This window comes from Takifugu rubripes, chromosome 20 (genome assembly GCF_901000725.2).
Source record: "Takifugu rubripes chromosome 20, fTakRub1.2, whole genome shotgun sequence".
Lineage (NCBI taxonomy): Eukaryota > Metazoa > Chordata > Actinopteri > Tetraodontiformes > Tetraodontidae > Takifugu > Takifugu rubripes.
The window spans coordinates 10,806,684-10,832,922 of record NC_042304.1 but is presented as its reverse complement, the minus strand read 5'-3'; the positions used below and the strand labels follow the sequence as shown (position 1 = coordinate 10,832,922).

The 26,239-nt window shown below is 46.0% G+C and overlaps 1 long non-coding RNA gene across 2 annotated transcripts in view; it reads right to left on the bottom strand.

Moving 5' to 3' along the window:
* Positions 1 to 9,121: 9,121 nt before the first annotated feature.
* LOC105417949 (uncharacterized) overlaps positions 9,122 to 26,239 on the bottom strand; it is a 30,127-nt gene continuing 13,009 nt past the window's right edge. Inside the window, exons 1-4 of one of the 2 annotated variants that reach the window (XR_965392.2) lie at positions 14,106 to 14,190; positions 13,791 to 13,902; positions 10,938 to 11,094; positions 9,122 to 10,856 (exon numbers count right to left, since the gene is read on the bottom strand). This is a non-coding gene — a long non-coding RNA (uncharacterized lncRNA). Of the gene's footprint in view, positions 10,857 to 10,937; positions 11,095 to 13,790; positions 13,903 to 14,105; positions 14,191 to 23,277; positions 23,544 to 26,239 lie in introns of those variants that run through there. The other variant, XR_003886240.1, reaches the window with a different exon arrangement.

Genomic DNA, 26,239 nt, shown 5'->3' with positions numbered 1-26,239 from the left:
ACGTAAATGTCTTTGTGAGAGCAGCAGAATAAACAAGGGTCAACATAATAAATGTAATAAATGCTTGGTGGGCTAAAGGAAATGGAAAAATGGTAATGCGCAACAGCTCCCATCTTCTGCGCAGATGATGGGACGGGCTGGCCGTGTTTAACCTAACACTGGGATGTTTGATTAACTGTGTTAATCATTTCCCATCTGCGCCGGGCCCCCGCCTTTTGATTAAATTCTGACTCGTCTTGCATTGTTCATTATGTGTACTTGTCAAATAATTGACTGCTTGGAGGCACAAAAAAAGACAATGTGCTCCTTTCAATCTTGATGAGGAAGTGCTTTAATATCATATCTCTTTGTAGAGCTGGTCCAGGAGATGAGTAAGAAGAGGAAGGATGGAGCACCTCTCCAGCGTCGCCCTCGGGAGGGGAAAGGTTATCGCGAACTGGGCCCGTCTGGGTTTTCCTTCTCTCCCTGAGGTTCATGTTCTTGGGGTCAGACGTGCTAATTCCTAACTAATTTCTTGCATATATGGAGGACGTATGGCTGAAATTGATCATGAATCGTATGACCGTGACATTGATGCGATCAAAAACGTAGAGGGGAAGTAATAAAAAAAAAACAACAACCTCAAAACCGATTCAAACAAAACGCTGACTCAGCACTCTTTAGTTTCGATTTTACACAGTGACATTAAAAGACATGTACGTCTTTAGTGTCAGTGACACGAGAGATGATCTTGCGCCAGCTTGCAATAAACGCTTTGTATTGGAGTCACACCTCCCGCGACGTTATCCTCCTTTGTAATTACTTTACTTTAAGAAGCGAGACCCGCCGCGATAATGACACCTGACACAAATGACAGCTCCATGCTGTTCTCTCAGGGGGTTAAGGATGTGTAACTGCGCTCTCTTCAGCTCCCTTTTGCTCTTACAGCCTTGTTTGTATAGCTCCTAATGAAAGAACATGCTACTTTATATACAGGCGCAGTCAACTGACAGGCTCTCAACCAGAGCACATCTGCATCTTTGTGACTCTTTACTGACTCCAGATCGGTGCGAACCATTAATTTATAAAGCAAAAATAGCCCGTCATCCTATCTAAGGCCAAGTGTAAAATGAATTTACCCGCATGGTTCCACAAGAAATGTCTAATGATGGTCTTTGAGTGTAATGGCCACCTCCTGTCGCTTACTGCCAAGTCTTTAAAAGAAATTTAATTTAGTTAAAACATTACTTATACATTTATTCTCAAATGACGCTGCCTAACTTCTCTTTCCAGACTGGGGTTTTTTCAGACTGAAGTCACAAAGGTCCTTGAGAGTCAGGCTCTCAGAGAAATGATAATGTGATGGAAAAAGATGTGATTTCACAAGTAAATGATGGAGGATTTTGAGCTTTTCGTTTTTTTAGCCGTTAGCCCCGCGTGCATCTGGATGCCCTTTACTCTAAATGCCCTAAAAGCCTTAAATCCAGTTTTCCCCCCCAAATTGCTTCAGTCAACCCACAGGTCACCAGTTTGCCATAGTAAACTTAAGCTGCCCTCAGAACTGGGCTTTCCCACCAGCATTGCAAGGTGGCAAAGGCTCAGCGTCGCTACATTCTTGCGTGTCTTACCATTAAGACCCAGCGAATGTCTTGGTGACAATGATCATGTGGTCAACAGGTCGGCAGTGTTGGAAGCAGCTCAGATTTTGGAGAAAGGCCGAGCACTTTGGAATGAACTCATTAAGCCTTTGCTGTTGTGCTCAGAACAATGAAGCTTTTCTCAAAACTCCCCGGCATTAAATCACAAGAGGCTGTGCTGCAGTGTGAGTGTGTGTGTGTGTGTGTGTGTTGATGCGTGCGTGGGTGGGCAATAATCAGCAACTTAATGCTGTTTAGCTTTATTTATCATTATGATAGACTAAAGCTACCCAGTGCTTTGAAACAATCTAGCCCCCAAACTTAAGGTCAGCACAGCCGGAGGAGAAAAACAAAGTGAGGCTGGTGACCTCAGTAGGGTTTAATGATCTACAAAATTAAAACACCCCTCTTCCCCCACAAAGGAGTCACCTGCTGCTGCAGCTTTGGAGCGCCAGCACTGACACCATAATACCAGATAGGATTAGAGAGTCATCTTAGTGTGAGATGGAGTCCAGGCTCACCACCAGTCCTATTTCTAATGCAAATGCCCCAAAACTTCTCGGTGTCCAACATAAAAGAGTTGACAAAACACAGCAACAGGTGCCTTTGTCTGCAAAATTACAAATAACCTCAGTTGGCAAGGATCCGTTAGCTTTTGAATCCACTTTTGTAAAGCTCTCTAAGCACCTGGGAAAGTCACCAGAGGGAAGGGGGCCTCTGACTCACGCCCTAGTGTTTTACTCCTGGAGGTTTTCTTGTGCCGCGGAACTCTGGATTTGTTCTTTGTTTCCTTTTTTCCTTTCCGCCCTGGAGTCTGCGGTGTTTGCTTTGGAGCTGACACTTGACGTCTTAGAAATAACAAAATCCAGCCCACCAGCTAGCATGAAACCTTAACCCTCTGCCGGGAAAATTTGCTATCGTTCGACATTCGTGGAACAGCAGCCAGAGACATGTAGGCTAAAGCTGGGTAGAAGTTTGTTTTAGTTGCTGTTATATTGGTTGATTAAAATTCAGGGCTAACGCAGCAGTAGCTCACGGCAGCACGATTTTAAAAACAACATAAAAATATTGCAAAGACAAGTTAAAAGCAAATAGAAAGAATAAATGCAGGAAGCCCAAAGAGGCTGACGTGCAGGTCATCGAGTCAGGGAACTCACACCTTGTCACTTCAGAAGCTGTGAGTCAAGATACCTTGTCTGCACTTGACTGAGGACCCAACTTCTCCTGAAATATTTATTTGCATTCGGGTCCCTGCGCGTACTTCCTGTCTCTTTCCAGATGAGGCTGGTGTGAGATCACCTCCATACATCCCCGCCACCCCCCATGTCACTCAAGATCTTTCTCACATTTTTCCTAATAAGGTCCACCTGGATCGCATCACCACGAGGCTGTTTGTCCGGACAGAATGTAATTAAAGTAAGCAGTTTCTTGAGTATTTATTACAACAGAGCCTCAACTCTCTGGGCGCTTAATGGAAGGAAAAGAAACCGCAATTTGTGTTTATCTTTTCAAATTAGCCTTATTCTAATTTAAAAGTAACCTGGATCTCCAAGGGTCATCTCTCTTTTCATTTTTTTTTTAAAGTGGCACTTGTGGTCATGCATCATCACGCCCTTGTAAATCCTCGCAAACTTGTAGTTTGTTTAAAGTGAAGAGCGATACGATAAGACTCCTCCTCAGTCGGGAGTCAGCTGCTCAGTCCCATTTCAGTTAAGTGCAGTGGTGTGTGTTGCTTAAGCTGGTATTGGACCATCTCAAATTTGCCCCTCGGTGTCAGATAAGCATCCCCGCCTCCCTCCTTCCCTCCCCCGTCAGAGCACACCGCACTCTTAACAGCACCCCCGCACAGCTGTCTCTGTCCTTTGGGATCTCGCGAGGGCCAACTGTGCAACCACTGAAATGAGCCGCTAATCCGTGTACAGGCTCTGAAGCACATTACAATGCAAACAGCCATTGGTTCTTAGCATTGCGCTAACGGCATATAAGAAAGTACAGTACGAGTACATTAAAGCACAAGAGCACTTGAGTGCCATGTATGAGGCTACGTGGACAGGAAAATATGTAAAATTTGTTGTCGCACCTCTCCCGCGTGACCTCGGTGAAAGCTATATATTTCCCTTGCAGTGTTTTCTGAAAGTAGGTCCAATTGGTGTTGCAGGATGAAGATTCCACTTCTCCCCAACAAGTGACTCATTGTGCTCCTCTCTCACTTTCATTGGAGGGAAGTCATTACTGGTCCTTATGAAAGTGAAATGAGTGAGAGCATAAGGGGATGGATGGGAGGTCGTGGCCCAGGGGGCCCCCCGGGGAGCGAGGACGCGTAAACTCATCACCTGGTACTGATGGAGGACCTCAACACCCACCTCTCTACGTCTGCCCTCGCCGCCTCTGCCAGTTTTTGTCGAAAGTGAGTGACACAGGAGTGTGAAGCAGGTGCAATTTTCTTCTCAAGTGATGTTCAGAAACAGCCGCAAGTCACACATTTGAAGGCCACTCGTAGAGCGATCAACATTATGAGGGAATCAGACGCACGCTGTCTGAATGCACAAGGCCGTGCAAGCGCGTCATCGCTTCCCCTTCGTGTGGTAGCAAAAGTAAAACCATTGTTTGAAGCTTATTGTGGATGTGTCATGAACTCATTTTCTATAAGGTTCAGCAACAACTAATTTATATACTGCTGTAATTTACATTCATCAGATTATACTGTGTTTGTTGACTACAACGATTAGAATGGCTTTTGTTGATTTAACAACCCCCACATTCCAAGGCTGGAGGTGGCACTGTGAGGTCTGACATCGAACAAAAACACAAAGAAGACGAATCTGCTTCAAGCTGAGGGGAGTGTCAAAGCGTGTCTGTTTTTTACTCAGAGAAAAATATCGATATGCGCTGCAAACGCACACGAGGGACAAGAAAGGGCAGTTTTAATCCAACTAAAAAGTCACCTGAAATCAAGGCATCACGCCTGTTTTGGCTGCTGTGTTAGCAGCTGGTGTCCCGTCATATGAGCTCATTTTTTAGCGTTACAATGAAAAATAAACGCTGACTTTGGTTAGGGGACAGGAAGTCGTGCTCATTTTGCTGGTGTATTTTAGTGAGTAAAAATAACTTTCCTTACTGTGATAATGAATCATGACGCCGTAAATGTCTGAGCAGCATTACGAACAGCTGCCAGTTGTGATCCAACCGGATCCGGCCCAGTAGTTCGCATGTTGACACGACACATTTTCTAGATGCATTACTGACCGCTGGACGTGATGCCAAATTGTACCACGGTCGGCTCTGACTGGGAGGTGTGTGTTTCCTTCACGGTCTTTTCACACACTCGCCCGTTCAAGATTGCAGCCCTCAGGCGTTTGTGCCAGCTGCAGATGGGTGCAAACCAGAGCAGCTCAGCACCAGTCCAGAGTCCTGCGGTGTGTCTCCAGCTTTGGCCCAAAGCTTGGTTTTAAGTAATTGGGATGCAAATTCAGTTTTAAAGAAAGCTGTGACATTACTGCATGTAAGTGCTGTAGACCTGGGTGGCGATTGGCGAGTCTAGTCTCTAGCAGGTCAAATTGGCTGGTAGAATATATACTATATACTATAAATTGTTTCAAAAGATTCTGTTGGGAAGATTGTTAAAGAAAAGTCTTTGACTGATGCCTTGACTGTCTGTGGGTGTAACAGGGGCAATTTTCCACCAGAACCCGTCCATGACATGCTGTCCTCTTATCCATCAGCACATCACAAGACGAAAGCATTAGCTGTGAGTTTTCATCTCAGGAATGTGGAAATATGATGGAGGAAAGGGACAGTTTTGCAATAAGGTTTAAACAGAAACGTGGGATTAAACTCCACAAATCGATGCATGACTGGGACCGGTTTGGCGAGACAATTGTGTGTAATCAGCAATTACTCTTATGGCTGTGCTGACACACGATGGTTTGGGGTTTGGGCATGTGTCGGGGTTGGGGGGGGGTTAAGAAGGAGTTTGCTGAAAGCTCCATCGACGAGTCTGTGTGACGGCTTGTCAGTGAAGCGCTCCTGTTTCAGCCAGAGGCTGAGGCTCAGGTGGCTCCATTGGGTCCTTCTGCCTCCATGTGGTGTTTCTCAGGTCACCCCCCACCCGCCTATCCGGACTGCTGGGACTCCCGCACGCGCCGCCATCTGTAAGCTATTGCTCTCTTTTTTCTTGTTCATTTTGACTGTCCCATTTTTGCTTCCTCGTTGTCCCACAGACGAGGATACTACTTTCAGGGCCATCCTTTTCTATTAGTGCTCATGCTGTCGTACCATTGTGTGCATGTTCTTTTTGACTGCATCTATAGATGTTTTGAGTGCCTCCCTTTATGACTCCTCTCGTATGACTGTATTCTCTCTACAACTCAGAGTATTTGATACGGTAAGGGTACACATCAGAAAGAGTCCAAATGAACAATTATCAATCTTTTACCAATCATAAAGTGTACCTTGGTCACTGAACTTAATGAAACATGATCTGCATGATTATTGCATAATGAAATCTTTTATTTTAAAGGTGAACAGATGATAGTTTTACCATATCTTGCACCTGATAAACTATTTTAATGGCTGCTTGTGCTTGCGTCCTCTAGAACTGCTGTCAATATTTTGACAACATAAAAATGTACAACCAACCTTAGAGATGACTCAGTAAATGTTTAGCTGATGTTAGAGGCATGGTAAGACTGTCAACGTTGTTGACACAATTCTGGCCAGCAAATCGCACTAGAATACCTTGAAGCACGACGTTTGACAGATCGACCGGCCATCGTGTGCACTTGACATCTAAAGCGTCATTATTCTCACGCAGGCGTCTGTGCAGCAGTTGTTCTAATTATTACATGTAAATGAAAGGGTCTAATAACTGCTGATGAATTATTCAGACGGCAGTGCCACATTGATTTGATCAACTAAGAGTTGCGATTAAAACAGACTCTTCAAAAACGACTGTTCGATTGCTGACGCGTGTCATGACTGCACAGTAGGCTGAGTTTCAGCAATAACTTTACCACAGGCAGTAACAAACCCAGGCTACAGCCTATTTTACTCCCAGAAATATGTGAATATCATACAGTAAAATAGTTCCTGACTTTGCTGCACCACCTTTTACTAAACATTCATGTATTCATGAGCTTCATGATGCCATGAGACCTCTACACTGCATGGAGTCCTGTCTTCAGACAAATTAGCCTCCTTCAGCAGTCTGTTCAACAGTGTAGTGTGGTACAATGTGTTTTCCTCTTTTAAACCACCACACTGTAAAAGTCCTTGACTAGATAACAGAATTTTTCTCTCAGAAAACAGCGATGGTTTCATTTCAGAACAAACTACCTGAATGTACTCACTCAGCACCTTAGCTTGCGTGCCTGAAACATCTGAAGGTCTGCTGATTGACGAGACCCCTGCACAGCTATTTAATTTTGAAGAAACACAAGACCAGTGACAGCAGAGAGGCGCTAGCTTCAATAACAACTGACTTTTGACAGCTCTCAACAGGGGAGGAGTCGCAGTCTGCCTATCGGAGGGAAAAAACAAATTTTCTTGCCACATCATATCAGAGCAGATAAACAGACACCCACAACCTTTACAGAACTAATTTCCTTACATCACAGCCAAAAGCATTTCTGTTGATTCCTTTGTGCTAAAGCGCATGTTGTCTCAAACACAGAATTGGACTTTTTACACCTGCGGAACTGTTGCAGAGTTCTTGCTTTTTACAGGACATGAACTTTTCTTAGGGTCGACTGCACTACAGCCAGTAAGAATGGCTGTTCCCTCTAGGAATGTCAGTTGTAGTGATTCATTTAGCCTCTTTTCTATGATGTGTTCTCTGCTCTAGTTGTCAGAACACGTTCAATACACCGTTACACGCCATCTAAAAGAGTCATCGCGTTTATTCTCACTTGCAGAACACGAACACAGGGAGTAAAAGCGATAAATGTTTTCTCTATATATAAAAGCTAAAGTCTAGTTGGTCACAGATGGATGTGGATGACAGCTAATGGTTTTTGGGCACTTTATAGTTAGTGCCATTTTTGTGCCATCCAAAATAAATGATGTCTCCCCTCACCACCAGCCAATTTGGTTACTTGACAGTTTCTATTCCCAAAACAATCAGAAAAACAGTCCCGGCTCCTGGTTACTGTTCTCAGGGGACATCCCCCTGCTGGTCTCAAAGTGCCTCACCTTATCTTTACTGGTCGTTTCGGGTTACAAGACGAATCCGCAGGCACAACACTGAAAGCTTGTCTTAATCTTGATATTTGTTGGAGTACATAAAAGAGACAACACGGCCATTTTACAAGAGCCATAAATATGATTCTGCTTTGGAAGAGTCTTGTAGGCTAGCTGGGGGAAAAATGAGACACACTGGAGGAGAGAAGTGAAGACAATTAGTAACAGAATGAGTAAAGAAAGCCACAGTTAAACCTAGCAGCTTGAAAAGACCCTAACCAATATCTCTTCCATGATAAGGCCCCAGAAGCTTATCAGCCAATGGGTAATTTCAATTAAAAGGGGTTTTGCAAGACAAGTGGTTAAATACCTCAGAGGGAACCTGTCACCACAGGAGAGATGGCAAACTGCCTCTGTGAGACTAAAGGAAGAGAGGAGAGAAAGAAGAGCGCTGCACGAGTGGCTGGACTTGGCCCTGGTAGCGGCACGTGATGAGCGTTATTGCATTAGCTCCTCGCCAATCACATAATAAACTCTCTGTTGGCCGAGACAAAAGCCCAGCCACACCCCTGTAACACGGGCAAAAAGCCGGAAGAATGCGATCGGTACAACTAACAAAAGAAGGAGCCCTGAAGGAGGCAACAAGAGGCCTTTTGCCAGAGTGCGATAGGAAGATTCGAAGGCTTAGCTGTCAAATATTTCATTCATCCATGACCGTGAACGCTGCCAAACTGTTAAGCCTGTTTACTACAGGTTCTCATTTAAGAGATAAATCTTTTAATGTTACGTTCAGCAAGAGGGAGGTGGAGCAGCAGTGTCACACTAAGGTGGTGGGGGCATCTCCTGCAACTGAGGAAGGAGAGAGCTGCGAAGCAGACATAAAACTTCTGATTAGGCCCTGATTCATTAATGACAGCTGCATAGCAAGCTATGATCAATACACCTCAATGATGCTCTCCCAGTGAGATGAGCGCCGAGCCATCTTCACGGCAAAGTGGGTCCAACAGCTGCTGCGATGTGGAGGGGCAGACGGGTGGTGATGGTAGCGTGGATTAAGGTTTGAATGCGTCCTTTGTTGTATCTCGATGGAACTCTTGCCTCTCGTCGCCTTACGCTGCTTTTGTTCTTGTCTATTACGAGCAGGAGTGATGAGACTCCCCCGGGAGTTTTTAGCTCCAGAGGCCCAATCTCGGCAGATAATCATCGTCGCAATACATCAACGGCGGGGTTGTAATTTTGAACAAATGAGGGGGAAAAAGAAAAATCTGAAAATAACAGACTGAGGAAAGAAAGTGGAGCCGGCAAACAGTTTATTTCCCGATGGCCCGCAGTTGTTTGAATATACTTTCTCATTTACCCCTGCACGTTTTCGTCATGTTTGCTTCCCTTCCGACTGTTTCTGTGCACAACGCGTCTGCAGTTTGGCTGCAAAAACCACAGTTCTCAGTCAACTTGTTAGGGAAGGACCATGCCAAGCATTCTGCACCATTTCCAATTAATGATGCTGCTCTTGGCAGCACTGTAGCGAGTGACTACCGAGAGGCTCGTTTTGGTTCCCAAGATAAAGTGTGTAAAACTGTTTTACACATAACAATTGATAACTAGATCTGCTATTACTCACTTTCCTACTAATGAGAGGTCAGCGCCGTTAGCAGACATATCGGGAGAATGTTCTCTCAACTATTTTTCAGTGCTTTGTTGACCTTTGGGGACAAACCAGGTATTCCTGATGAGTGGCAGATCTATGGCTTCGGGACAAAAGAAGATGGACGACTGTAGGGCAACTTTTAATGGAACCAATGGGACTTTGCTTGTGCATGCACCTATGCTATTTTTTCCACTGGAGTGGGTCTCACACCGCTGTGACAATGATGGCAGCTGGCAGATAAGAACTACAGGATGGACTGTGATTGACAGATGGGATTGTGATGTTGATTAGGTGTGAGTCCAACTGGCCACTACATTTCAGCATATTTAGGCATCGACCTTATCCGGTGATATACGAGGACTGGAGCATAATGCCGAGGCATGTTGGGAAACATCCCACTGGCCACCTGACTATTTGGTTCAAATCAATAACATCTTAAAATATCACAGCTGGAGCCTGAGTGACTGTCCGCAACGGCAGCCATATGGCCGGCAAAGCCAAGACCTCAGCACAGCAAACGGCAGGCTTCAAAGAGCCTCGTGGAGCTAAATATTTTCTTTTCTGACATGCCACAGTCATCTAATTGGTTCTCAGAGCATTCCAAATCTTAGGGAGGGAAGGTAAAGAGTTTCAAGTGGACTCAAATGTGCAAATCTGGGAATTAACATAGGTCCTGACACGGAATAGCGGGAAGTTGTCACAGAGGATCATGAATATTCAAACGCCTGACCTAGTTTAGCGTGCTAGAGCAGGCCAGTGGGGTGCACAGTGGAAACCCATCTCAATTCAAATGTTCTACAGCGGTGTGTTAATATGAATCAGTGTGGGTGGGATTTCATTTTAATTACTCAATCAACTGTTGAGCTGCCTTCTCTCTTGCAAAGAGAAAATGAAGAGGTCTCTGCACATCTTTGTAACATGACTGTCGGAGAAAAGAAAGAGGAAACAAGATGTTTTGATTTCAAGGAGGACATGGAACCATCAGCTCGACCAGAGTGAGAAGTTCCTGCAAGACAAAGTGTGAACACCCTTCCTCTGAATCACGGGGCAACATACTGAAGTACACAAATGAAAAGTGTTTCATTCTTCCCAGACCATAAGTTAATAAAAAATCCACTCTGTTGGCACCAGACTGTCTGACACAAACTCAAATTGATTCATAATTGAGTTTGTATAGATTTTTATCCAGCTTTTGCTGGTTACATTAGGGCTTGACTAGTCTCATTTTGCAGTGGAGTGTACAGCAAATGCAACCCGTGCTCGGGGCTCCCTGTGCAGCGTGCATGCTCCAAAAAAAAAAAAGAAAACGCTCGCAAGGACGTTATTTCCTCCTACTCATCAGTGAGCAGGCACAGATGCAGGCTGGTTTCCCTCGTGTTTCAGAGCTAAATGAGCCTGATTACAAGACAAGATGGCTGCAGAAAGGGGACAGAGCAGTCAGATCTGACGATCCTGACACCAGTAGTACGTAGAGAATAGCGCAGATGCTACCATACTTGCCCGTCTCAGTCGGTCAAGAGAGCATTGTGATTGAATGGGAGGCGGCTCGTTCGTCACACGCTGCTGTCTATTGTGTCCTCAGTGGATCCCATCAAAGAGGTCTCAATCCAGACCGGCCCCGAGCTGTGGTCAATCTTCGACCAGACAACGTCCCTGTGCGATAAAGGAAAAAAGAAAAAAAAAAAGAGTCTATAAGTTTTGGATTTATGACCGTTCTGCAACAGGCCTAACATCTCCTCAGGGAGTACATAAAGCAGCGAGGAAAGCAGAGTCCAAGCAGCACGCACACACACACACACACACACACACACACACACACAAACACATTTGTCTTTTATGGTTTGATGTACTGATAATAGTGTTTGATTTTCCATTAGATACCTACGAAAGTGGAGACAAACCAACACTGGTACTTTCTTCGCCCGTATGTAAACTTTTCACATTCATCTGGGGGTGCATTCAAAGTCCATCCTCTGGACGATAACATCATATTAGAGCAGGAATGCACGGTTTTATCGTTGGATTTACAACTCGGAATGGGCCAAGTCGGTTCAGAGAACGGGGGCGTGAAAGGCAGGCCAGCTGCCATGGCTTACCCATCATTTGTATAATGTGTCTTTGAAGGATGGTGTGCATATTTAAGTAAGGGCATATGTGGTGCTCACTGACAGGGCTTCATTAAAAGACTGAAATATTCCTCTTTCATTTGGTGGAATCCCCAGTGTCATATTTATTGGTTGTCCCTGGCAATACAGTGGAACATTAATAAAGCACACCAGTGTCACCCTGCTTGCAGGATAATTAGGCAGCCTATCCCCAAGAAGATGGTATAGGCCACATAAATTCTATTAATAAGCTATCTATTGGTTTAAGATCTGGAGATCCAGGATCTAGTCATGAGAGGAGAACAACATTATAGCACCTCGGGTTCTGTGGGGAGAGGCATATTGTAGAATATCAGGGATTTTCAACTAAATTAGGGCAGAAACGGGCAAACATTTCTTTCCATTATGTCATTTTTACAACTCAGATATACTCTAATTATGACAAAACGGCCATTTTTTAATGTTATTTCACCTCTGGAGCAGCTGGTTGGGTTTGGTGCAGCCCGCCACGTCACTAAATCTGTTTGTTTATGTTATTTGCCCTTCCTCGTTGATTTAATGCAAAAGGAAGAAAGGTTTGCAGAAAGTAGGACCAGAACTGTTCATTTAAGCAGCAGAAGGAAAAGATCAATGCAGTGTTTTCATACTGCTTCAAAACATATAGCAAATTATAACATTTACATTTCACTGAGTGGTCAGACAAACACGGATAATCTCATTAAGAAATTCAGTTACAGCCTATCAGGAAATGGCGCATTAGTAATATTACTGGGCTTCTAACCACCTCCCATTATTGAACTGGGTATAATTTTACCAACAACTTTAAAAAGAAAACATGCAGAGGGGAAAAGAAAATATGACGGTCAAGAGCAATAAAGTGAAACGAGAGCCATGAGGGCCGAGATTTCGTGTGTCATGTCAACAGTGGGGGGACGTTTATGTTTCATTGACAAACGCTGCCCTTTGGCTCAAGATGGGATAGTTCTGTTTAAAGAAGGAAGGGAAGAGAAGGATTGGGTGATGGTCCAGAGGGCAGGTCCAAGGCTGAGGCCCTGGGCCACGACTCTCTCCCACCGCTGTGGCCGTAATTACCTCTCAGAGAGAGAAGTGGAAAACCTGGGAGGCAGGACTGGGCAGACATGGTGGATGAATGTTTAATTCTTATTTTTCCTCCTCTCCAAAATTCTTCTCACTATTTTTCGCAAAGAAATACAATGATTTTGACCTGGTGCCTTTGAGAAAGTTTAAGACAAAACTTTTGTTTCGACTGGCCTCGGGAGCAAACAAACGCTCTCACCCTCATGTAAACAGGGGCCGGCCACGGATTCTAAAACAAACCCTGCGCTCGACTTTCCCAGAAGCCTCAAAGGAGACTGCTGTCGTTCCCAGGAAAACTAACCAATCTTTCTTGACTGGCAGCAAAGATGGCGGCGTGGTTAAAACGGCGTGTACGTCGTTGGGTTGTGGCTTCCTGGCAACGTGCGGCTTCGGGACGTGACATAGCAACGAAAAAAACCCCCAAAAAACACAAAAACAAGCAGAAAAATGTTTCTCCGTGTCCAACCAGCAGGTTTGCAGCCTCGTTCTGTGGACACCGGCTCACTTTTTCAAGTCATTTCCTTTACTGACTGCCCCTCCGTCCTCCTCCAGTGGAGCAGATGGTCGGAGGTATAAATGGAGCTGGAGGATGATGACCACATAACGGTTATCGCGCGTTACCCCAGATGAAACTGCTGTCGCTTGCTCTACCTTGGCCGTGTGGATGTGAGGTGATTAATAATGATTGAAGGCTCTGCTGTGCATAGTCATGTCCTCATCAGACCGTGAACGATGCGTCCGTGACACAGAGGTGTCACGTTGTTCTCAAACTCTCCGTGAAAGACAATAAACGCAGTTTTTTTGCAGAGTGAGGATTGAAAAAGATTGACTTTGCCGCCCTTTATGGGACTAAATCGCTTGTTTGATTTTTGAACTGTTGGGCCGAAATGTATTTAAATAAAAGACATTATTAAAAATGATTAAAACCATAATTTATTATTAAAACCAGTAATAAATGGCAGATTTTGAGCGAGTTTGAGGTCTGATGTTGCACCAAAACCACCATTAGCGGGTTTACAAATGAAATTGCAGTTGCATGTTAGCATGCTAGCTCGACTGAAATTAATTTACCCCAGCTAGAGCGGTTGAAAGTCTGTCTATTTCCTGCATCAGACCAACTCGACTGGAACGGGACCAAGGTCTCACCTGGCTAACGTACTAGCTTGCCATTGTGGATCAGGACGTCATAGCAGGAACAGCAAGAGCCCAACATTAACTGGCACCTCCGGTGACATGATTACAACACTTAACGACCCTCCTGTGCACATGTGAGACAATCAAACGGGTACAACTGCAGCTGTGCACATAAACGCACTGACTGATGTGAACCGGATCAATAATACAGATGTATTATTATTATTATTATTATTATTAAACACTTTCACCAAAACTAACTTTTAGTGTTCCATTTTTAAACGGACCAAACTTTGAGAGTGAAACGTCGGTGTGAAATGCACCCACATTTATGCTGGTTGCCGGACATCACCTGCTGAATTTCCAGGTCTGAAGGCGACGCTTTGCTGTCGACACCTACACAGCTCTCACTAGACAGAGCAACGGCTCCAATAGGAGGGTCCATTAACACCTGAAGCCCTTCCCCCCCGTACAAGCGCACAGGTTTCCCAGCCCCTTTTTAATGGCTCCAGGTGAAGGACATCTACATTCTGTTTCAATCAGAATGATGTACAGATACACGGACGATGCTTGTGAGGGTGGGAAATTAGGAACTCTTAACTCCTCCGTGAAACTGGGGCTGGGCAGTTTAAAGCTGCTCGCTACAACGACAGAGCTCGGAGACAGCCGAGTCACGTCTGGCTGCCACACGGGTCACTATCAGTGGCTAAAAAGTGCCACTTAGACGCAGACCGAGCCCAGAAACTGATAACCGCCAAGAGGAACGTCTGGCTGTCTTCCTCTGTCACGCGGTGGAGCTGATGGGCTGATAAAGGATTGGCCAAGTGGTTTCTTCCCTTCCTGTGACTCTCTTGATTGGACAAAGTCTGAGACACAACTTCTGCAGCAGCTTCTCCAAAACCACTAATCCTGGAGGAACAGGACCTGGAGGATAACGGTGACAAGCTGTTAGTCCCCCGAACCATCCAGGTCGTATTTCAGCAGGACGAGGGTCACTTCTTGACCAAAAACAAACGATCCAATGAGGCATTGACCCCCCCCACCCCCTGTCCCGTGCTCTTTTACATTATCTCCACCTCCCAAGACTTAATTACTTCTCAGCTTCCTGTGAGAGATAAACATGACGTGACCTGTGATGACTCCAGCCGACAGTGACGGTCGCAGGCTGAGCTCCGCGCACATTCGCGGGATTTTCAGCACATGAATTGGAAATCCCTCTTAAACAATACCATCAGCTACGTAGCGCATTGTAGCATTAGTGCTTAGGTTAATGCTAGTGATAGCATTAGCCACCAGTTCGCCACACCATGGAAAAAATTAATAAATTAAATGTTTCTTTGATTTTTTTAAAGTCACTTAATCTGCTATTAGCGAGTTACTGTTTTATATGTTTTTAACAAGTCAGTGTTCAATCATTCAGCGTTTGATAGCTGGTGCCCCAGTTGTCTCCACCAGATGCATTCAATTGGTAAATGATTGAGATAAAAATGCCTTTAATTAACCATGCAGGGAGGTAAGAACGCTAACCATCCACCCGCCATCTGCTCCGTCCCTCATCGAGCTCATCTACGCTAGCCGACGTCCGTCACTAACAAGTTAGCGTCGGCGCCAATTAGAAGTGCTCTCTGTTCGCGCTGGTTGATGTTTAGTTTTTAGCAAACTGGTGCGCACGGAGTGAAGCGGAAGTGGTAAAATGAAGCAAACATCAGGCATCAACACGACGCCAAACGTAAACGTTTCGGATTTCAAACCTCTCGTTTTGCCGTCGGCGGGAAGCGCAAAGCAGAACCACATTCTAAAAGTAAATAAGGGCCCACTCTTAACTAAGATGTCATTAACAAATGTGCAGTGGCTGGCGAGCAAAAAAACCCCAAAAAAAGCAAACATTTGACAAGAACAAATAGCGTTCTTTCAAAAGACAGTTATGAAAATTCATCATCGCCCACTGATTTCACAGCAGAGCGCTCTCGGAAACTTAAAACCCAAACACATGATCCCCAAAAGGCCAATAAGAACAAAATGATTTTCTGAGCAACGGCTTGTTTAGGGCCACGCTAAGAGGGATGGATGGGGAACTTTTATTTTAATTGTCCAGTCAAGAGGAAGCCGCTGCACATCTGGACGTCCTGACAGACGGAACTTGGAAACCGGACGGGCGGCATTTACACGCTGCTCTCTGTGCCGTGATAACCGTGTCGTTAAATAAACAACATGAAGCAGCCACGGAATTAAATTTGAGGCTAACCTTATTTGCTGGATTATTGGCTGGCTTCGGCTTAATCGTCACACACTTTAGCATCTCCACACAATTTTCCCATCCTGCACCGATTTGTTAATTTGCACAGTTTATAAGTTGATTTACAGAGGAGGGCTTTGACGGTGGAACGCCGGTAATAACCTGGCCTGCCAGTCAACACAGAGGAGGTGAAAGCAATTTTACACTCGGTCCACAGAGACCACAATTCTAATTTGAACTGCTTCATGTCTCTTGTTTTTCTTCATTGTTTGAGCCCTTCAATGGAAAAAGAAAACACTGACGATTTTAAAGCAGAAGAGACAAACTGCATTTATTACCATATCATTCTGAAATTAGTTCAAGAGAGAGAAAAACGGTCTGTTTCTATATATAAATACATATTCATTAGCATATGTTCTTGTCTGGTCCACCTCTTTCTCATTATTGATCTTCATTAGGAATTAGAGAAGCACTTATTAAAGATTCATCCTAAAAAAGCTTTTGCTCCTTTGTTCCGTCATTTCTTTAAGCGCTGCTTCAGTAACCGCGTTTCAGCACGAAACCTCAGCGTTCCCCTTCAAATATAGCGATGATGAATGAAACTGTCAACAATGGCGTCAAAATGTTACGCTGATCGACACGGCTGGTGGCCAGACTGCAGGAATCGAACTACAGCTTCAAAAGTCAGTCAGGGGTGTTGGAAATTTAGCGCCAAAGATCCGATTCCTGTTGGCCGGAGTCTCTTCTCCCTCCCTCCTCTGAATCCGGTCTTGCTGGAGTTTTTTCCTGTTATGGGCCATCATACGTAAAGTTCCAAACAGGAAGTGAAACTCACCATTTTCTTCATCGCCCGTGATGGTGATGACTCAGCGTATCAAGGCCGCGGCATCGTGAAACCATGACATCAGCATTGGAGGGCAGAACCTACCGGTCTGAGTCCAAAGGTTAGTGTTGTCATATCGGATGATGTCCCGACGCGGACGCTCGCGGCGGCCCTTCAGAGCCCCTGACTCATGATATCTGAGGCGCTCGTCGCCTTGTAATCCGCAGCGCTCAGCCTCCTTCAGAAGTCGCTCGTAACGGAAACTTATGTGAGCACGGAAGCGCTAACTAAGCGTGCTCTTGGAGGAGGCCTGATCCGAGCTCCGGCTGACTCCGAGAGGAAATCTCCACTTAGTGAAATCCAATCTCATGCTCAGCTGCTGTTTGGGGGCTTCGCTGCAACTTTAAGGGTAAAATGTTCCGCACCTCTGATAGAACAGCCAGTGACCGAGACGATAAATGGGCAAAGGTCGATCCTCTGCGATGGCTTTTCATGATTTTTCAGTGTAATAACCTTAATTCACCTGTCAACCTACCCATCGGGGACGGTCTATCTCCAGGATGTAAAGAATTAGACTGCAAAGAGTCGACTTTCTTCCCAGTCAGACTATTTCTAAAGAAATAGCCATGACTCCAAATGGCAGCGTTTGCCTCTAGATCGCCCTCTGCTACCTCCAACAGCAGCCGGCTTTTACGTCTGAAAGCATTTTCCTAAACCCTTTTCACATGATCAGTGTATAATCTGTGCGGGATGAATTGGATTAAAGTTGCCTGTAATCCCGACACATCACAATGTGGCGGGATTACAGCATCGGGCCATTTGACACAGGAGGGGAAATGTGACCCCGCGCAGCATAATCCACATAATCAGAGGAGCTGATTAGGCTGATTCTCCTGTCAGGTGATGGAGGTGTATGACTCTAAATACACCGTGGACTTATGCTCCATCATATCTGGCTAATACGTTTCTATAGGCAGCAGTGAAACACACACACTCAAGAAACGTGTTATTCGTGTGTCACAACAGGAAACGCCTCAAATTTAACTTTAGCTGGTGGAGTTTCATGTATTTGTAGCAATGTAGATTAGCGTTAGCAGCGGTTGTGTTGCGTTGAAATTTTACGATCTCTCGTCCATTTCTTTATTCATTACCAGGGATACTTACGAGTAAACCGCTAAGACAATCTGTTATATTACAGACGAGCAGATGTAGTCTCAGTCCTAACTCTGAAACACCCCTAAGATGGAGGACAAACATTTCATCAGGAAAAATGACGAATACGGTTTCAGCAAAAAAAAATGTTCCCAAACAATTTTTTTCATTAAAACCGAAATTGCATCTTTTCCCCTCCAATCAAGCTAACGTTCCCCACTATTTGTCGTGTTGATTTATGCTGATTAACTGTTTGCTGCTAATTGTGCTACCAAGTAATTATAATATAAATATTTCATGTCTTTTCTTGCACAAAACATTTCGAATGTGACAAATTCGGCAGCACATGGACACAAAAGCAGACAGGTGGTACAAGAAGTCGATACCCGAGCGTTCGTATCAAACGTCCCTCGTAGGCGAGTGAAACGGAGGCTTTTAAAGAGAGCTTCGGCTTTTATCCACCTCTGATCAAAAGGCTCATCTGTTCATTTTTAGCAGCTCCCGTCGGGGGTCTGGGGGGACGACAAAGTCAAAAAAGGAAATGAATTCGTTTACATTTCGCTGACCTTCCCGGACCGCTGGAGGAGCCGTAAACGATTTCCTCTGCTCTGCAGGTCTTTACTGGTGTTCAAGGAAAATGACCAGAGTGTGTGTGATAAAAGCCAACATATTTACAGCCCCGAGAGTGGGGGACAAAGAGGAGGACGAGGGTGGGAGGGTGAATGGGTGTCGGGGGGGCTGTGGAGTGTGGCTGTAGAGCACAAATGTTTTACTTTAGTATAAGAGGTATGCAATGTTGAAGGATCTGAAAGTCCTTTTGGATAAAGGACAGTTCTACACACACACACACACACACACACACACTCACACGTAGAATATTTGCAAAGCTGCTCTTTGTTATTTCCTTACTCAGAATTACCTCTCAACACATCGACAGAAACATCGGCAGTCAAGCGGAACTGACGAATATTTGGACGGACTTTGAAACAATCACATTGGTGTTTTAATCAAATTCCGTCTATTTCAGGCTTTCCTCGTCAGCAGTTGTTGCCCGTTGGCCCCAACAGACCGTCCACCTGCCAAGCTAAATGCTCGCTGTCTTCCTCCCAGTTAAACCCGCTGAGCGCCGTGGCCATCTTAATTACGCGGAGTGCTCCGCACTTGCAGGGTATCGGCGAATTTAGGGCTTTTGTTTTTCTCCTGAAAGAGCCAAGAATAATGGACTTCAGACTCGTTCAGGCTACTTCTCCAAGCGGCTGAGAAAAAGGGAAAAGTGATGATGTGTGCGTGGTGGGGAACAAGCTGGAAACTGAATCACGCTGCGAGATTTCACATCCACTGCATCATATTCTAATAAAGCTCATTCTCCACCAGTAGGAGAGGTGGGGTGGGGGGCATTATGACTGTCCATTTGTCTTAGCCGGGCCACCACTGATAGGACGCACTCCCCTCCCCGAGTCTGAGGCACGTTAACTTCAAAGCGACGCCGGCGACGGCTGCAAGTCATTTGTCTCCGGTAACGTGGGTTCGCAGGAAGCCGGGACCTCCACTCTCCCGGACGATGCATCATCCCCAGCCTTTGCCCCCGTTTAATTACATCCACGCATGGGGCCTGGTACCATTTTCTGGAGATCTACAGATCTGTCACGTGAAACTTTCACTAAAGTCCGCGTTACCGTGTCACACACGCCGAAATATGTGAGGGGATATTATGGCGAGCGCTCGGTGGCTTATCCATTATTGTTGGCTGCAGCCGGGGAAGTCAATGAATCTGTCAAACTTTTCCTGTAACAGCTAACGTACAACAGATTTCTATCTGTCACAGAGGTCTTCAAACAGCAGCGGTTTTCCTTTTTTTTCCCCACAGTTAAACTTTAAAGTTTCACCTCTTCCCAACACACTCTGCGTTTATTCTCATCCGTTTTTATCTCCCTGAAGTGTTACTGGATGGGAAAGGTTGATTTATCGCACTGGCAGATTAAAATGATCGTATTTTGAGGAAAAGTATCGTATGCATCCGATTTACAGTCTGACGTAGTTCAGGTCCATCTGCTCCAAAGAGCTGATACGGTAGGACATGCATATTATAGCCCCGGATATAGTTTTATCTTATATCAGTCTACGAAGAGGGTTGGAAAACGCCACCTTTTAGAACCGCTCATACCGTTTTGCTACAAAGTCGCGTGAGATCGTGCTAACATGAGATGTGGCAGACGCATCCAGATCCTGTTTGTTGATGAATTTCTGGAATTTTTGATGGCAGAATCCAAAAATGATGTAAAACCCCTGAATCTGAATCAGGGTTAGATCGGGAATTCTGTCGTGAGACCAGACAGACGACATAATCAGCCGTAGAATTCTGACATTAACGCAGGCACAGATGAGCCAATGGTCCACGTTGCAAAGTCATCGGAATTTTATGGAAGAAATTCCGTGTTTGGACCTGAGCGGCGGATCTACGCAGACTTGCGTGAGTAAAATCAAGTCTGACCTGAAAACAGTGGGCGTGCGATTGTGGGCTTTTCTGCTGATGCTCACTGGAGGCTCCTCGGAACAGCCTGTGGATGCGTTCCAGCCCTGTGCCTGCTCACATCCACACTTTTATTTTTCAAGCATTTCACTGGTAACAAGATCCTCATGTCTCCAAACGAGAGGGCATTCTTCCGCACTCAGCTGGAGGAGTCGGGCGTCAGGTATTTTTCTTTCTTCCCCCTCTGACGATGAATTGAATAAGAAAATCCCGGCGCTTCCCTCGGGAGGATGTTTCTCTGTGCTGCACAACTGCAACAAATCCAGGAAGAAAAGCGCCCCGACTCCATCCTGACTAATACCCTTCCCTGATCTCTGCTTAAGAGCGCGAGGTGGTTCCATGTTTTGAGCCATCCCCGTCAAACTCGGTGGCTCCTCGGGATGACAAATGCGTTGCTGGGGCGGGAGCTTGGCAATGCAGGCTCGGAGCTCTCCGCTTTTGTGACGCTCGCATGCTGGACATCCCCATTGAGACAGTAAAGAATAGGTGGCCACTAGGTATGGACACAATGAAACAGGACTCAGGCTTTGGAACAATTGCAGGAGCTGTCAGGGGGGTGACAGCAACTGTAATTAATGGTATTTTCTATTTTCACGGCAGAGAATGAGCATCTGACAGAAGCATTATTAATGAGCGGGGGGGCTAACGGCAGTTTATTAGCTGAAAGACAGATCTGAAAGATCCCTCGCAAACAAAGGGTTTAGACACATTGAAAAATGGAGACAATCTGGCCTAAAGATCCAAAGAGAGAACGTGCTCAATGCAACTAAAAATGTTTGCATTGTGATCATATTCCCAGCTTATTTTGGTTTTTCCCTCCCCGTCCCTCCGAACCATCTGTTGGCCAAGCTGATAAGAAAAGAATTCTTTTTTCAGTCCTCTTGAAAAGATCTCTAAATCAAAGCGGCACAAATCTGAAGGTTTTTCATATATTCGGTGGGCGTTTTTAAACGAGAAATCCGGCGCGGAGCTACATAATGAATATTTTATCCACTTAAACGAATAAACACGGCTGTGTGTTGTTCCAAAACTCATATTTCAGCAGATATCACAGAAACGTATGTTCAGACGTTTATTTGGCACCAACCACTCTCACAGAAATGACACAATTTCCCATAATTACTCTCAGTCATATTGTATGGATGTACGGGAATCAATGTTTCTGAATTAATCATTTTAAAAAAGAAGCCTCTTCCCGTTTCAACAGATCCTCCTCTGCCTCATTCAGCTCTCTGGGCTCAAAATGCAACTCCGGCGTGACTCCACAGGCACAGGCGGGTGAATAGATGCACAAGAAGATACCAGAGAAGAAATGATCCCTTCCTAACCAACCACCCCCCCCTCCCGAAACTATTTTCAGTTCACGCAATTGATTCCCTTCCAGCAAGTTCGACTGTATTATGTTTGTTTGAAAAGTTAAAAGAATTCCGCTAATTTCTCCCCAACCAGGCAATACTTAACCAGATTAGAGTGGCCACTTCAGGCTTTGTTGATGCATCCAAGTGAGGGAGGGCAGCCCAGCTGCAAAGGCTGATCAAAAGCGAGAGGGGGAGCGTGATATTAGCATCAAGAGCTCCAGCGAGTCACTCAGACAAAAACAGTGGAGGGGGAAAAAACATCATTATTAGACGCTTCCTTTACCCATGCTTGGAAGTGAATATGTCTGTTTGTCAAGCAGCTGTGTGCATCCATACACGGCATTGATTCCTACTTTAACCGGCATCATAAGGCGATTCCTCTTTTCCCTTTCACACCCAGTTATTGGTGGTATGCTAATGACATCCGCTGTGATTAGCGATTTTCTTCTAATCTTTATTCGACGGTGGCCTGAGCAATCACAGAGGTAGAGCTGCGAGATTTACGGCGTGGAGCTCCCATCTGCCCCGACTCGATTTTAATTTGAATAATAAGGAAAATTTGGAATTCAAAGCCCACTTTGATACGCTGCGGCGCACTCGCAGATCCGGGAAACACGCTCACAGGATCGCGGGGACGTCTTTGTTTCTGCGCATGGCTGACGTTGTTAAAGGGAGGAAGTTCTTGGATCGTCATGGAGATTCATTCCGATTCATTTTCCACCTCATTCATTCACTTAACCTGAAAATCAAGTTAAAACTTAAGAGCTTAACGAACGCGGTAAATATTCGCCTCCGTAATATAATGTTAGGTTCCAGTTTTAAAGGGGAAAAAAAGGCCCACTGGAATCAATTTAACTCACAGCTTAGAACATTTAGCAAGACATCATTACAAAGTCTCCAAAATCCCCCATGCCTGCTGGATTGAAGGGATCCCTCTCATTACTCTGGTCATTGAAACACTTGCGAGCCTCCTTGAGGTCTACCTGTTCTCCAGCCTTTGAACGAGGCGCCACAGGGCGCCGTGACTGGTGTGAGTGCACGTCGAAATGCACCAGGAAGTCCTCCCTAATTGGCAGCCACCTCATTTGGCTCCAAGAAGAGCGGACCATCGTCTGGAGAGGAGGTCCAGGTAAGTAACGGGCTAATCGCCGACACGGAAGTTCAAAATTAAGCCATAAAGCCGCACTAAAATAGCGTCAATTACAGCCCGCATCCATAATAAACCGCACGGCCCTGCAATGGTTCACCCCGGCTGGCGGGGAAGTGCATTATTTACTGCCGTAATGTGGCAGTAAAACCTTAGTTTAGACAGAAAGATCCAAGGACCTTCTAATTAAGAGCGCCATCTCAGGGACAGCATGGGGAGTGATTTAATGGCGAGTGTCCATGCATGTTTTTACCTGCAGCGCGCTTTATCTTAGCGGGCCTCGCAGCAGGACCCCACAGCGACCTGTCTCCCGCTTTGCCTGCTGAGATATGAAGCGAGACGCGCAGGAACGCGGAGTGAGCGGAGCCGGCGCGGTGACTTGAGCGAAACAAATGGGCGAGGCGAGCGCGCTGGGTCGTACAAACAACATCAGCGGCAGGAGGATCTCGGAGGAGGCAGAAGGCGTGGCGATAGTATTCGCGCCACCTGCGGGAGTGGAGAAGGGCCTCCCGCGTCTTCCTGTGATGGGATGGAGAGAAAGAAGCGTTCAGGTGAGGTGCGAGCTTCACGCTACCCTCGGCTCCAGCCGAACACAAAGGGCCGATCCTAAAAACCAGGAACGCACAGACATTAAAATAAACCAGCTGATGTATTTTTACTGCAGCGAGGAATCCTCTTCAGGCTCCGGCGGGAACCTCGCGGCTCCAGCCGGAGTCGGCACCGTTAAGACACGTCTGAAACATCGAAAGGTTGATGAAGGATAACTTCTGAAAACCAGGCCTGAGGTCTCTCCCCCGGAGAGTTTCGGAGCGGTTTCTTTAACATACGAACGCGGATTGAATCTTGTTTGACATGGACGCAACAGTGAGCCAAGGCGACACAACCCTGCCGAGGGCTGAGAGCAGGAGGTGTTACACGAGGCTCGGGGAGGAATGTTGTGTTGGACCGGAGCAGCAGATTACCCTCACGGGGTACTTGTTTACACCAAAGGAAATGAAACTATTTCCATGTAACTGCCCCGTTCATCAGCCTCCTCTCCTCCAGCCTTTGATACACGTGCTTCCTGCTGTTACTGAGGGTTTGACCGCAGCGGATGGGATTCATCGGAATGTGGGAATAATAAAAATACAGCTTTGCAGCAGAGTTCTGTTTCCCATTAAGGCCTCATAATGCTTTTTCCTCCAGAGTTGTTGACAGTTCGGTGTCCTCCATCTTAAATAAGGCAATTCTGTTTATTTATATACTCTGTTAATATTATTTATGAATAAGGAGGTCCTCGGCTTGTGCCCGTCTCCAGTTGCTCCAGTTTCCTCCCACAGATGAACACGTGCACATCAGGTTGGTGAGAGACTAACTTGCTCCTTGGTGTGTGTGTGTGTGTGTGTGTGTGTGTGTGTCTATGCGTGTGTGTCCTGTGATGGACTGGTGACCTGTCAGAGTGTATTCTTGCCTGTCACCCAGTGACTGCTGGGAGAGACAACCCCCCACAACCCTGTTTGGGTGAGTGGAAACCAGAGGTGTTCTTTTATTCATAACACTGCGCACCCTGAAATAATGGTGCCGCTCCGGCTTCACAGACTGACATTAAGCAGCAATCTAGCTTTTTAATGCCGGTTTAATGCCATTCCGACATTAATAATGTAAGTAAACTTGGGCTCACTTCCTACCGTTAGGGTTAGGACATCAAAAATGCATCATGAAACACCAAAAATCTGTTTTATAGGATTTGCCTGATGGCGTGTGACGCTAAAACAGCACCAATGGAATCACCAAACGGGTTAACCTGGGGAGTCACCAGATTCTTCAAGCAATCAAGGAAGGCTAAAAGGGGACTAACATTCTCCCCATTCCCACACCTGCGCACGTGTAAAACAAAAATGACGTAACCATGAAGGGAGAGGAAGAGAAAAGGCAGTAAACATGGCGTCCAATCGAAGGACGGCAGCGGCGCGTTGTCTACGGATGTCCTCAAAAGAAATCGGACAAACCGGCTGAAACTTGGACACCAGGGTTGCTTGACTAACGCGTTTCGGAAGTGCCTGTAATCCCATCAGATCCCATCAACACAATAATCCGATTCCTCCCAGTTGTGGGATCCTCGTGGTCGTGTAAACGGACTCGGTGTCAGCAGTGTCGATGTTGACACCGGTGGGCTGCCTTTATCACGTCCTCGGTCTCACTTTAACGAGGTCATTCTGGAGATTCCCCACTGCTGAGAACATTATACGCTTCAGTGGCCAAGGTATAGAAAAACACGCCGCTGCTGGAAGAAACCAGGAAGGGGGAAAAAAAGAAGAGTTTTTGGGTTTTTCAGAGGAGCGGAACGTGAGCGTGGCCTCGCCAAGCAAATGTGGAAAACATATTTAACATTCATCTCCATCACTTGACAACAGCAGTGACAGAAGCTCCATATCTTGATTTCCATCTCGCATATTCTTCCCTCCACAGCGTCAGCAGAATCCCCGCCAGGAGTGAGTGGGGCACGGCGCCGCACGCAGGGGAGGGAGGGAAGAGGCGGCATTGGGGAGGGGTGGTATCGTGGTGGGGGTGTTCCTCTGAATGTAGTCCCTGCCCTCAGCTCCCCAACATTTACCTGAGCGGCAGAAAAAGGCGATCAATTACACAAACTACGAGGGATCCAGGCCGCTCTGCCGAGGCCGGGATGATCGACTAACAGCGCCACGGCGTCCAGAGGTGGGGGTTTATTTTTAGGCTGCAGGTATCTGCTTTAGCTCTGTGCTCCCCCCCCCCCGCCTCTGATGCTGCAGAGCATCCGGCTCCAATCGATACGCAGGCGAGCCCTTCGGAGCGAATGGCCTTTGATTCACAAAATGTGGTTAAGAAAGAAAAGAGGGAGGAGAAATTTTGGATCCATATTGGCATCGTTCTTCAGCAGCTTTGGATCAAGAAAGGAGTTGGGGAAGAAAAAGAAGTCTGCTGCCTCCATGATATTAAATTCACGCTAAGCGCGGCTGCCCAGACCGATCGGCAGCTGGTGTGCTGTGTATTCCCCTTAATATCTCACATTAGCCTGTGGCGTGACATAATACCAGATGATTGCTTGTCTGTTATGGTATATGATGAGAAGTGTTCGGGCCCGCTAATGTGAGACGTCTCTGTTTACCGCTTTGATGGATGGCCTCCCTGATAGGACCTGAGCCACGTTCGGGGGTGTCACAGGAAAAAGATGACAGATGGGCCCAGCTGCTGAAGAT